General features: G+C 39.9%; 1 pseudogene; it reads left to right on the top strand.

The window, feature by feature from the left end:
• The first annotated feature begins 10,824 nt into the window (after positions 1-10,824).
• Positions 10,825-10,930, top strand: LOC132682473 (5S ribosomal RNA; annotated as a pseudogene).
• Positions 10,931-14,742: the final 3,812 nt, after the last annotated feature.

Here is a 14,742-nt window from a genome sequence, read left to right as displayed (position 1 = left end):
CTACAATGGTGGATATATGTCAATACACATTTGTCCAAACCCACAGAATGTACAACACCAAAAGGGAGCCCTAATGTAAACTATGGAATTTGGTTCCCACATTTTACCACACTGGGCTAGAATGCTGGTAATAGGTGAGGCTTTGCCTGAGTGGGGGCAGGGAGAATGTGAGAAATCACTGTACCTTCTGTTCAATTTTGCTATGAAACTAAAGTGGCTCTAAAAAATCAAGTTTATTAAAAAGAAAAAAACCAAAGGAAATACAAGTGAAACACCCGTCTATAAAATATCTGAGGGAAGAGCACACCAAAACCCTGAGGCCAGAAAGAAACTGGCGTGGTTACAGAATTCTAGTGTGGCTTTGCCATAGTGACAAAGGGGAGAATAGAAACAAATAGGGGCCCAGACATGGAAAGAGGCAGCAATCAAGAGATCCTTAAGAGTACTTGCTATACTGTGAGTGAGATGCAAAGCCTTGGAAGAGTTTTGAAGGCATTAAATCAAATTCATATTTTAACAGGATTACCCTGACTTCAGTGTTGAGTATAAAAAACACAACACAAGGGAGGCAAGAGCGGAGGTGGACAGACGGATGAAGAGGCCATTGTAACAATCATCTGCTAAAGCTTACTTCATTCCCCTTAGACACGCAGCATGCTTCCAAACGGGTAGGCTAGTTTTGGCAGCACGTGCTTGATGGCACAGTTAACCTCCCACATAATGCTCAAAGTGAGGACTAAAATATCAGTGGCATAAAACAGGTGCTCTTGTCATTGCAAAGTTAACGAAAAAATCAAAAAGGACAAAAAGCTATGTAAGCTTCAGATTATCTGTACCCAGAATTCAGCAAATAATCACAAGGCAATTGATTCCCAAGCCTCTTGGTCTCCTGCAAAAGATAAAGTCTGCAGCTCACTCCCCGTGCCCCCACCCTTCTACCACTTCCCAACCCTACTAAGCCAACCTGAAGACATAAGCCAAAATGCCAATCATATTAGAGCCAAATTTCATTTTCATGGAGTAGTGCTGTGCAATATTACTTTTTTATCTTCACCTGAGGAACAAATTCAAAAAACAAAGGTTTTTTCTAGCATAGCAGGAACACTCTCAGTGCAAATTAATCTGTATGTATAAAGTATTATCTTATGCTCCTTTAAAACAATGCCTCTACCAAATTTGAACACATCAATTGCTTGTGTAATTTTTCATAGTCACAAGAGTAAGAATTCTTCTCTGTCCTTTACAAATTCCTAACTACAACAAATAATTTATTAGGGGAAATATCGACTTTAAGAATTAAAGTATCTCTTGATATCTTCATCCAAAAGCTGAATCCTAAACTGGCTAAGCTCATGAATTGTCAGAAGACCTAGATAAAGCTACCTTAGAGGACCCACCCTTGATGGTATTTTTTCCAATTCCAGTGCACAAGATTGCACTTATATTTCTGACTATTACATGAGACTTACTTTCCTAATATGAAACTTAGGGAAAGCAGACCTGTAACAAGGCTTCGCAGATGTCTGTCACATGCTCAAGATACCCAAACTTCACTCCCCAGTATGTGTATATATATTCTCTCTACATAAATTATATATACTTATACATAAATGGGAGATATATATATATATGTATGATTATATATATATTTATGTATGATATTCTTCATATCCTTTCTTATTGTTGACTATTGTAGTCAAGGCCTTTATAGTTTCTCATGCATCTTTGTGTTTACAAGAGTAAATTGGTTGGTTTACAATAGTAAAATAGTAATCAGTATAAAAATTATATATATATAATGAATTTTCTTATATATATATAAATTATATATATATATACATTGATATATATATCAAAAAGAAAAAACCAAAAGGAAATACAAGTGAAAGTGAATGCAGTGTATATATATACACTGATATATATATATATATATACACACACAATGAATTTTCTTATAGTATAAGCATGCTCCAAATATTATCTGAGACATAATTTCATAGCCTTTGGTTATGAACTTGGTTCTTAGCAGAAACAACAGACAACAATGAATGTCTTTCAAGTATCCTCCCTCCTCTTCCCTTTCACTGGAGGATCCATGTCAGTGGACTTTCCTTTTTACTGTTTCTCACAGAAGGTTCATTAAGTTCTTTGAAGAGTGAAAGGGACAGACTAGAGCTTAAAGACTTGAGGTTAAGGCCTCATGCTGCCACTAATTTATTGTGACACCTATGAAGTCACTTTGTAATTTCCTATTCACTTCCCCTTTACAATAGATGAGTTGGACTTGATTATTTCTCTGGACTCTTCCATTTCAAACATTTCATGGATAAGAAATGCATCTGTCCCATTTCAAGGGCTGCAGAAAAAGTAGAATTCCTATACTAATTACTATTTTACTATTGTAAACCAACCATTTTACTATTACAAACACAAAAATACCTGAGAAACTATAAAGGCCTTGACTACAATAGTCAACAATAAGAAAGGATATGGAGAATATCATATGTATATGATATACGTCTCTCCCATTTATATATGTATATATAATTTATGTAGAGAGAATGTATATGTAGACAGAATATCATATATATGATATATACATCCCTTCCATTCATATATATCGTAAATATATATAATTTATAGAGAAAGAATACATATGCAGAGAAAATATCCTATATATGAGATATACAAATATACATCCATCCAATATATATTATATATTTATTATATATTATATGTTATATGTTATATGTTATATGTTATATGTTAATGTTATATGTTATATATTATATATTATATATTATATATTATATATTATATATTATATATTATATATATAAATGGGAGGGAAAAAGAAAAAGAGTTTTACACTTTTCAGATAACATACATTCTTTATTTATATTGATAAAACACAAAATTTACCTTACTTTGTACGTGGTAGCAAAATAATCTGTAATCTATTCTGCCAAATTTTAGCTTAAAAGGCTATTTTCCTGATCATTACCAAAGTAGTAAGTGTAGACAACAAAAAAGATGACCAAAAAATGATATTAACCACTTAAAAATTATAACACACTCTCTTAAATAATCTCTGGATAAAAAAAAAAAAAAAAACAAAGACAAAACTATCTGGAAAGTATTTAACAAAAAAGTACAGTTTAGACAATTATAGGAACACCTATAAATATGTTTATCAATAAAGACTGAAAGCATGTAAATTGAGCATTCAAGAAATTAGAAAATAAGAACAAAATAAATCAAAAGAAAGAAGGCACAAAGATAAAATCTTGATTTAATGAAAAATTTTTAACTAGAAGAGAGTAAAAATCAAATCAAAGGGAAGTTCTTAACAACGAATTGTAAAATAGCCAATCCAGAGCAAACTTAATTAAGAAAAACAAGAGACAGCAAAACTCAGCCAAGAATGAAAAGCAAGGCATAACGAAAGGATTAAAATATCACAGCAATGTTATATCTGCAATTCTATACCAATAGTAATCAACATTTGAGTGCCTTGTGTGTGCCAAATACTAGTCTGAGCTCTTAGCATATCATGCATTTAATTATCACCAAAATAAATACACTCTGACATTGACACTTAACCATTTTGCACTTTAAGAAATTATAATTCGGAGACATGCTTCATGGTCAGGAAAGTGGCTCCCTCTTTGGGGGATTTTTAGCTCCAGGGATGTGTTGAAAATAGGACGCCAAGCCTATGCCCAAGTCTGCAAGACCCCTGCCTTCCAACTCGCACTGCAGTCCCAGGGAGGCTGGAACCCACCAGCTGGTCACCTTCAGGCCCAGAGCCCTGTGGCTGACATCAGCTCCCAAAGTGGGGAGTTCTGTAAGGGTTCAGCTCCCTACCGGGAAAAGGCAACCAGATCTTCCTTCTGGGGCAGTGGGTTAGTGCTCAAGTTTCCTCTCTGCTGATAAAGCTGAAGGTGGGAGAGGTGGGGGTCTTAGCTGGAGAGTCCACAGGACATATAAGTGGTTGTTCTTGTTTGACCCCCAGAGCTTCTCCACTCAAGCAGCAGGACAATTATGGGTAGGAGGTCAGGAACCCCAAGGCAAAAGTGGTAAAGGACTGAACAGAGGGGGCCTCTTACCTTCCAATGCCCCGTGTGCTAGGTTCTATCCATTCTCCAGTTTCTCCCTTAAAGTGTTTTCTGGCAACTAGTGACATTTCATGAACTGACTTCCTACCCAGAGAGTAGTATCAACTCCTTCCCAATATGTATCCAAAGAAATAAACTAATTAAACACTGTCTAACATTTAAAAAATAAGCCGAAATACAGCTCCACAACATATTTACATAACAAATTTGAAAATCTAAAGCATAATTTCTTATTAAATTATAATTTTCCAATATTAGCTGATAAGAAGTAAAAATATTGATAGACCAATAATCACAGAAGAAATTGGAAAGGCAATTAAGTACTCATAAATTTTAAAAAATACTAGGCACTAAGAGTTTCTCAAAAGTATTAATCTGCTTTTGAAAGAAATGACTATCTCCTCATTGTTTATGCTATGGAAGATGGAAAGTTTCTTCATTTTATGAAGCAAGTAAGTTGCCAATATGAAAACCCATTAACCTAGCACCAAAAAAGAAAGAAAAGTAGAAGCATTTTGAAAACAATTTTGAAAATTAAAATAAGTTAGCAAACTTACCACTTGTTGGTTTCAAAACTTACTACAAAGTCCCTTGAATAAACAGTCTGACTCCATTTTTTGATGCTTGTTGATAATCTTTTAAGCTTCACCCCTCTTTTTTTTTTTTTTTGCCTCACATCTGAGCAAGCTGATAAGAAAGCCTGTGCCCCCTCCCTTGGCAGGAACCAGTAGGAGATTCAAACCATCTCTGCTTCAAAGTCTCTGCTAACCCCATCCCCTAACTATAACAAAACCCCCAAGCCAAACTGCTTTCCTTGTTCTCAAGCCATTTTCAGATGAGCTTAGCCTACCTGCCCTACTGCCCACAGAAAGTCTCCTAATGTGACAAATGAACTTTTCACTGTGTGTGTATGGCATCATCCACCTTGACATGTGAACCAAATCGGGCATATAGGTCCATCCTCTTTCTGTAGTTTGGTTACAATAATTCCAATCAAGACAGCGTAGTATTTTATAAGGACTGGCATATAGATCAATGGAACAGGCATTTGTGATCAACTGAATTTTGACAAGAAAACAAAAGAAATTCAATAGTAACAGGATAGTCTTTTCAAAAAATACCACAGGAACAAGCAATAATCACATACAAAAATATGAATTTGGACCCTTACACTATACTATAAAAAATAATGAAAAATGACTCATCAACCTAAGTGTAAGAACTAAATCTATGAAGCTTTTCTTTGAAAAATAAGAGAAAAACTTCTTGATCGTGGATTAGGCAAACAAATATTAGATACAACACCAACAGCATAATACAAAGAAAAAGAAAATTAATAACTTTAATTTTATCAAAATTTAAAAATGATTGCACTTCAAAAGATACTACTAAGAAGATTAAAAAAATTAGAGTGCCTGGGTGGCTCAGTCAGTTAAGCGTCCGACTTCAGCTCAGGTCATGATCTCACAGTTTGTGAGTTTGAGCCCCACGTCGGGGCTCTGTGCTGACAGCTTGGAGCCTGGAGCCTGCTTCGGATTCTGTGTCTCCTTCTCTCTCTGCCCCTCCCCAACTTGTGCTCTTTCTCTATCAAAAATAAATAAATGTAAAAAAAAAACTTTTTTAATAAAAAAAAGATTAAAAAAATTAGCACAGACTGGGGAAAAACATTCACCAGTTGTATATCTAATAAAGGGTTTACAATCAGAATATAGAAAGAACTCTTACAACTCAATACTGGGAAGTTAGAGAACTCACTAAAAAACACCCAAAACATTTTGATAGAAATGTAACCAAAGAAAATATACAAATGGTCAGTCAGCACATGAAAAAATGCTAAACATCATTAGTCATTAGAAAAATGCAAATTAAACCTATGAGATACCATTTCATGCCCATAAAATCGCTATCATAATGAAAAATACACACGATACCTAATGTTGGCAATGCTGTTGAGAAAGTGGCACCCTCAGATGCTACCGATGGGAATGAAAAATTGTGCTGGTGTTTTGGAAAAGACTGTGGCAATTTCTTGAAGTGGTATGCATATACCTACCATATGATTAGCCACTCTACCAAGAAAAATGAAAACATAGGTCCAACAAAATTATATGAGAACATTCATAGCAGCATTATTTATAACAGTCAAAGAATAGGAACAATCCAACCTCTATCAACTGGTAGATAAACAAAATGTAACATCCATTGTTGAAAACTAAACAGATCCAAGATGGAGTTGCTCACACTAAGTCCCAGGTCACCAAACTGAGAATTGTAGTTCCCACTCTCTCAGAAATAGAATCTTAAACCAGTCGATTACGTGATGAGCATTAGTTAGGTAATCTGCCTGATGGACCCCAGGAATCCCCTAAAGGAAAGTAACCTTGCAGTAATCAACCCGCTTTTTTGCTAAGCGGGTTTTGAAACTTCCTTGCGTCTGCTCCCTTCTGCCTATAACAGTCAGCGTGTGTGTATAGCTCCTTGAGAGTGCCTGTCTTCTAGAATGAATGTTGCCCCATTCAAATGGGTTTTTTGGAAAATAAACTCCTAAAACTTTTGATATGCTTCAGTTTATCTTTTAACAGTTCTCATGTCTGAAGAGCAAACCAAAAGAGAATCCCCTCTCTGGGGACCCCAGGAAGAGCAAGCAATTGGGTACCTGTTGAGTCCCCTGAGCTTGCTGCTTTCTTGCTACCCCAAGAAGTGACGGCTTCTTGAGTCCCTCTCCAATCCCAGTTCCACAGCTTTTGCATTATGAGCATTTCTTTTTCTGGACTGGATCCCACTAAGAACCTGGACTGGATCTTGGTTGGACTAGGCCCGTGTCAGGCTAGGTCTGACTTAAGCTGGACTGGGTCCAGTGTGAGGCCTCAGGTGAGTAAAATTTTGTTTTCAAGCTAAAAAAGCAGATTCACCTTACCAAAGGTAATTTTGACTTACGGCAGCCACAGTGTAGAACGTTTCACCTAGATGAGCTTATCCATTTACGAGGTGCCCTGCAGAAAAAGAGGGCTCACCCACGCACTCACCATAAAGGGTAGAGAGAAAATTGTTTTTTCTCCTCTGCAGTTTCTGGTGACCAAGATGAGACCTGTTAGGACACTCCTCTCAGTCTGTACAGCTCCTCAGAGCTCTTTTCTATCTGCTACATGGGATGTTGCCTGATTCAATCAATATTTGCCCAAATAAACTCGTAAAATTTTTCATGTGCCATGTTATGTTTTAATGCCATACAGTGAATGCAACACCGCTCAGCAACGAAAAGGAGTAAACTACTAACATGTCAAAACATGGATGAATCTCAGAAACATTAATGCAAGTCAAAGAGGCCAAGTGCAAAAGACTTTATATTTAATATTCTGTTATTTGTACGAAATGTCCAGAAAAAGTGAATTTATAAACAAGGAAAACAATGAGTGGTTGCCTGGGGTGGGGGGTGGGGGAAAAAGACTGATTGTAAAGGGGCACAAAGGAGCTTTTAAGGGTGACAAAAACATTTCTTTTACAACTGGATTACAACGAAAGCTGCACAAGTCTGTAAATTTAGTAATATTCAACCAAGCGTACAGTGAAAATGGTTGAATTTTACAATGGAAATTATATCTCAACACAGCTTTAAAAAATACTAGAGACAAGTTTCACTAATGGATATATATTCAAAACTTCTAAATAAAACATGAGAAAACAGAATCCAGCAGTGATTAAAATAATACCATAAATTTCTCATAAAAATAGTTTACAGAACTAGGTACAGAGAAATGTTCACACTAAAAGGTATGTAGAAACTGAACCCAACTAACAGTAACAGATCTGTCTACAGATCTGTCTTCACTCTTGTTTCAAGGCGTATAATGACCGAATACTGGAGCAAGTGGAATGACCCACAATGTTAAAATTTTTTCGCTCCCACCTTAATAGAGATCAAAGTTAACATCATCGATAACGTGAACGAAAGACATCATAGGTCTCCCAAGTTAATGCACTGAATAGGACCTAACATTACGTATATAGTGCTCTAGCCAAAGATGCAAAACCTGAACCTAATCATGAGAAAAAAATCAGAAAAATCCAACTTGGGTGGCATTCTACACAACAACAGATCTTTACTCTTCAAAATGCATCGTCATAAAGGATGAATAAATGCTTAAGCGTTATTTCAGATTAAAGGAAACTAAAAGAATATGACAAAGAAACTAAAAGGTTATGACAATTGAATGTACCTTGTGATCCTGGATTGGATGTTAGATTTTTGAAAAACTGCTATAAACAATATTGAGACAGTGGTGACATTTGAGGAAGTGTTGTATATTACATACTTGTTTTATATCAATATTTAATTTCCTACATTCGATCGGCACATCATGATGACTACTACATATATTCTTAGCAGATGCAGGAGGAAATATTCAGGAGTGAAAGAGGCCCCTACCTGCTAAAGTATTTTACAGGCTTCCACTTACTTTCAGAAAAAGCTATGTAAATATACACAGTAAAAATTAGTAAATCTAGGTAAAATCTATATAATGCATTGTGCATATTTGGCAAATATTGTGCATATTTGTAGTTTCAAACTGTTATCCAAACAAAAAGTTAGAAAAGCAAAGGGGATAGTCTGGATTACCTCAAATTGTGCTAAGTGGGTATGTTATGGCTCTCCAAAGTAACAGAACCAATAGATATATACGTAAAGACAGAGAAAGAGAGAGAGAGAGAGATTAAGGGCTTGGCTGCTGCAATTGTGGGGGCAAGTCTGAAATTCCTTAAGCAGGCTGGAAACTCAAGACAGAGTGGACGTTGCCAATGTGAGTCTGAAATCTGCAGGTTGGAAATTCAGGCAGGGTTTCTATGTTGCAGTCTGGAGGCAGAATTCTTTCTCTTCTTTGCTCTTAAGCTTCTGAACTCCTGAAGGAGGCACAGCGACATCACAGAAAGTATCTGCTTTATTCAGCATTTCCTGATTTAAATGTATAAAAATACCTGCACAGCATACCTGCATATAAAATACCTGCATATATAAAAAATACCTGCACAGCAGCACCTGGACTAGACGAGCGTGTGACCAAACAAACGGGCACCATACCCCAGCCACATCGACACATAAAATTAGCCATCACGGAGGGCTAACAGAGCAAGATGGAATATATTTAAGAAAATTATTTTTAAAAAAAGAAAGAAAATTGAGTTTTTAGCATAAATGCCTGATAGTTGTATTGTTAAAATCTCCTATTACACACATTCATTCTCTCTCTCTCTCTCTCACACACACACACACACACACACACACTGAAGGAAGACAAGGTTCAAATCTACTCAGGCTGGGGCACCTGGGTGCCTCAGTCAGTTAAGTGTCTCACTCTTGGTTTTGGCTCAGTTCATGATCTCACAGATCATGAGTTCAAGCCCCACATCAGGCTCTGTGCTGACAATGCAGAGCCTGCTTGGGATTCTCTCTCTCTCCACCCACCCCCCCAGCCTCTCTCTTACTCTCCCAGTCTCTATCTCTCTCTTTCTCAGAATAAATAAATAAACTTAAAAAAAATCTACTCAGGTGACTGTGCTAGGTGCAGTAAGTCTGCATTACGAGAATGGTGGCAGCAATGTCCTCAGAAGCAACCAATATCCAGTGTCATCGAGGACAATCTTCCTTGACCAGTAGCTGGATCTGTCCAGCAAAGCGACAGGGCATTCTGCCTGACAAAGTCCTAACCTCCAAGTACATTTCTCCAGCTCTACTACAGATTCTATCGACTACAGTCCTAAATATATTTTTTTTTCAGTTCTTGAATCAGCAAGAGTCATCTTCTGTTGCTTGCAGCTAAGAACACTGACTGATTCAGAATGTCATATCAGGAAGAAGGTGCTAACATTTGACTTTGCCTAAGGGATGAAGATGGGGCTTGGAGGTGAGGATCCTATTATTATAAAATGGGAAGGTGGTAAATCTTGCTATTTGGTTGCAAAGTGCTTACAAGCCTTGTAAAATCAAGGAAAAACAGGATGACCTTGAGAATTCTGCATGAAGTGAGAGACTTCTTACTGTCTGTAGTGATGCCTGTTCTAAAGAAAGGCACCAGCTTTGGCTGAAGGCAACCCCAGGTGATAGCTGACGGGAGGATGCAGATTTAGCAGAAGATAAATCTAGGACAAGGAAAAAGCCAAAGCTCCCAAGAACTTCCTATAGGCATGTGGTGGGTTCTCTTCTTCAAATAGAGGTTGGTCGAGTCTGGTGGCAAAGGTCAGATGGTGAAAGGGTTTAAATATCTTCAATGCTAAAGCTATTAAACCGAGGGGCCTGTGGCCAGACATCCCAAGTTCCAAAAATCAAAGGGCTCTTTTCTGATCATTACCCAGTGGAAGCATTTAAAAGGGAATATATTAAATTTCAAGGGGTCTGTATTGCCAGGGCAACCTCAAATCTGGACTGTAACAATCTGCAACTATTCAAACCCAAGGCAATCCCCAGGTCCCTAAATTTCTACCTGTAGGAAAAGATTGGTAAAGTTATGCACCCACTCAAACGGGCATTCCTTTTTTTTTTTTAAGTTTATTTACTTATTTTGAGAGAAAGAGACAGAGTGGGAATGGCAGAGAGAGAGGGAGAGGGACAGAGAGAGAATCCCAAGCAGGCTCTACACTGTCAGCACAGAGCCCAACAGGGCTCGAACTCACTAACTGTGAGATCATGACCTGAGTCGAAACCAAGAGTTGGGTCTACGGCCATACCACCCTGAACGCGCCCGATCTCATCTGATCTCGGAAGCTAAGCAGGGTCGGGCCTGGTTAGTACTTGGATGGGAAACCAAGAGTTGGATGCTTATACAGACATATATACTATATATGTATACACATATGTACATATATGTATATTTTTAACATATACATAAAGTCTAGAGAACAATGTGGATGGGCACATATCAGGCTATAAATATTAGTTACCTCAAAAGGATAAGACCAGGGGCTAGGATGGAGAGGTTACTTACCTTTTTTAACACATACTTGTGTTAAAAATTTTTATAATGTGCATGTGATACATTTATGATTCTAAATAATTAATTAAAAAGTATTAAATGTCTTTAATCAGCAACAAAAGTTACAGTTAAATGACAAATGAACTCCAAATATCCAGTCAGAACTGTGTGAGAGAAAAATAAGAAGGCATATTGGCATGCATGTTCCAAGCTCTCTATGAAATGGAAGTACATGTTTTAAATAAAAAATGGAAACACGGCCAGCTTACTGACAACTTCCGACAAACGTAGAATCTGCCTGCTAGCAATTAAAATTAAAAATCTGAACTGTCATAAGTGACTTCCAAATATGTCTCAAGACTTTCCTTCTTCTTAATTTCAAATTGTGTGCTTCCTCTCCATATTTGCTTTCTGGACCTCCCCTTTTTTGGCAGAAGCATTAAGCAGCACCAGAAAACATTACTTTGGGTGCTTAAGCCTAGCACAATAATTTCAAATAGATCTAATGTTGGCAAAAGAGGAAGAAAGCCGCTATTCTCTGCAACCTTATTATCCAGCTTCAGAAACAGAAACAGCTACTTTACCTTTCAAATGAAAGTACAATCTCAAAGATGCACATCTCAGGTGAATCAGTTCTAGAAAGCAGCAACTTTCTCCTCACAGCAGGCCTGACAACACGGACTCTATCTTTGGCCCTCCATCTTGTTCATGCCTGTGCAGTGACCTCGCTGGGGCTGCATGTTCCAGGCCCCATGGAGGTTAACATATGCCCTGACTGGAGCTCAGGAAGGCTTCTCCTGAGCTCGCTTAAAGTGCCTACAGAAGGCTCCACTTTAGACAGCTACCCTTTGACCTCATTACAATGCCCACCCCACTGCCCCGCTTTATAAAGGCTGTGTCATAGTTTGCTGGAGAATAGGGTAGAGAATAACTATATAGTGCCTAGACCATTTGTTTGCCCCATCCTTTCTCCTGTCGGTAAGTCACCCTGAACAAAACCGTTAACGACTTGCATCATGTTTATGTCTTAAAGTGTCTTCTCAATGTGGAGACAACTTTAATGACCCTCCTCTACCTTCTAACACTCCTTCTTAAAACCAGACAGGTGATATTTGCCTCCAGCTTCTGTTTGAACAGCTGAAATTTGTTTGATCTTGCATATTAGTACAGTAGGAGGGAAAAATGAGGATCTCAGATACTCTAGTTACAGCAGTCCAGGTATAGAGGGTGCAGCCAAGAATGTGGCTGATTTTCTGTTACGAAAAGTGGATCTCAAAGTGCTTTCTTCTCCTTTCCACATACTTCCATCACAAAGCAGTTCATTTCATATTGCAAATGAGAGACAGTTCGAGGTGCCAGGAAAGTGCTTCGTCCCTGTAAAGGAAAAGCACTTTCTGCCTAAATGTGCCCTGTTGCAGCCCCTGGCAGGAAATGACCGGGTTACCAGAACAGAAAGGTCAGGGAAGAAAGAAAACACCTCGTATGCAATCAGTCACCAATTACGGTTGGCCAGCAAGAGAACAGATGTGAAATGAGTTTCTTCTGATTGGGTTTCTCTGTGTCTAAGCCAGTGAGCATGCACACCTCCAAATGAATAAATAAACCCCCTGCTATATGAACATATATACATGAATACATATTTTTTCAGTGTTTTTTTTTTTTTTTTTAAGTCCACACAGCTTCCCGATCGCTGTCCCTGCACTGGTTTGGTGACCCCATCCCTAATCCTGTTAATGATAGTGACAGGCCAGAAAGGAGACTGGGCCCCAGGGCGAGACGAGGCCTTAGTTTGAAGGCTGATTCCCCCCACCCACCTCTGGTCTCAGGGCCGTGGTGGCTGTGGTGAGGCAGTGGGACGGAATGTGGGCGGGTGGCCAGGAAGCACCTCTGCCCTTGTAGCACAAGTATGGAGCAAGACACAGATGGGGCACAGGCCGTGGCAGGGTGTCTACATGGGGCTGAGGACGGCTGTGTCCAACCCCAGGAGCAGTGGTCTCCATTCTGTATTGTGCACAGGATGGAAGGGAGCCCCAATCCACCTCCCAGCATGCAAAAATATATGTATATATAGTACAGTATATGTTCCAGTATATACGTATATGGCGATATAGAATATAGAGGTATACACACCTCTACAGAAAATGTTTGCCACCAACCGTTAAATGGTTACACTACACCAAGACACTAAAATGCAAAGGCGCTCCCCTCCCAGAAGCCTGGGACCCTGGGGTTGGCATCATGGGGAACAGGGAGGTAGAGGCCCAGCTAGTTTCTTCCCTCAGAGGAAAAGGGGGCTAGAAGGAAGGACATTGGCCCTGGGCCTCATCTGGCTGAGCAAACTGCAGCCACACTGCACTTCCAACCTTACAAAAGGACTGGCCTGTCCAGGCCTGTCCAGGCCTCCTTAACTCCAGGGTTAGACCAAAGCTGCTCCTTGACAGCTTGCCTCCTTGGTGAGCCTGAGCCAGGGGGTGGCATGACCTGCTCTGGCCTACTGGGGCTGGGAAAGCAGGGTCTATGATTGTCAGGACTCAGGACCACACAGAGGTGGGACCAGGCTGACAGTGCCAGATCTCCCCAACTTCCAGCCCCTCCCGTCCTGGCCCTGAAGACCAAGAGCTATAAGCAGGAATCCCAGTGGAGTTGCAAGTCGTGACCGTGACCATCGAGGAAGTCCGTGGAGAAGAAGCTGGGGGCCGTGGTGCTGAGCGGGGCCAGGCTGAGCACGGGGCCACCCGACGACAGCTCCAGCCAGTCCATGCTGTCCAGGTGGCCGTCAGCCAGGTCCAGGCCCATGCTGCCGGGCTCAGGAGCAAAGTGCAATTCTGAGGTGTCCATGCGTGAGGGGGGGAATATATATATGAATATATATATTCCTCTCACAGGAAGCCCTCCAAGATTTCTCTGGTTAGCCTTGATTTCTCCTTCCTCATACTCTCACCCTTGACCTTTTATACCTTACCTTAACTCAGACCTTAATTCCTGCACCCACAGATATTCCCTCTCCTAGTCCCAGTTGGGGAGGGCTGTGGCCTGGGAATCTTGCCCTAACACCTGGGTTCCAGTGATGTACTGCCTAAGATGTGCCAGTTTTAGAGTCCTGGGGGCTGGAGGAGCAATGGGCAGCAGAGACCCAGGAATGATCTAGAGCCTATGTCATTAAGCCCAGCGGCAAATGCTGTACATACCTTTTCACAACTAGCCGCATTTTGCAGATGAGGAAACGGGGTCTTGGAGAGGTTAATGTGGCAGTAAGTGGCAGCCATGAAAGCTGAACCCAGGTCCTGTCTCACTCCAGAGCCCATACTCTTAACCTCTAGGATACGCTGGTCTTGGGCCCTCACCCCAAGAAGGTCGGCTGGGCTGGGCTTGAGGTGGGGCCATCTTGCGCCTTGCTGCCGCAGGCCCAGTGGAAATGGACTTTGGGGTGGGAAAGGTGATGCAATCTCAGCTCTTGATCCAGTAGAGGATTTGGGTGCCTTGCACCAGCCCTGCTGAGGCCTCGGGGGTGTCATCATCCCCAGTGAAATAAAGCGAGATACTTCCCCATAGGGCCAGCTGGCAGTGGCGCTGTGGGGGAATCTACATGAAAGCCTCACATGCTGGTCATACCCAGGGTCCCTTCAAACCTTGACACTGAACCTTTCAAGAGGCAAGCA

Source organism: Panthera onca, chromosome A1 (assembly GCF_046562875.1).
Source record: "Panthera onca isolate mPanOnc1 chromosome A1, mPanOnc1 haplotype 2, whole genome shotgun sequence".
NCBI classification, from domain to species: domain Eukaryota; kingdom Metazoa; phylum Chordata; class Mammalia; order Carnivora; family Felidae; genus Panthera; species Panthera onca.
Note: the sequence above shows the minus strand (reverse complement) of the source record. Positions and strands in the feature narration are given on the sequence as shown.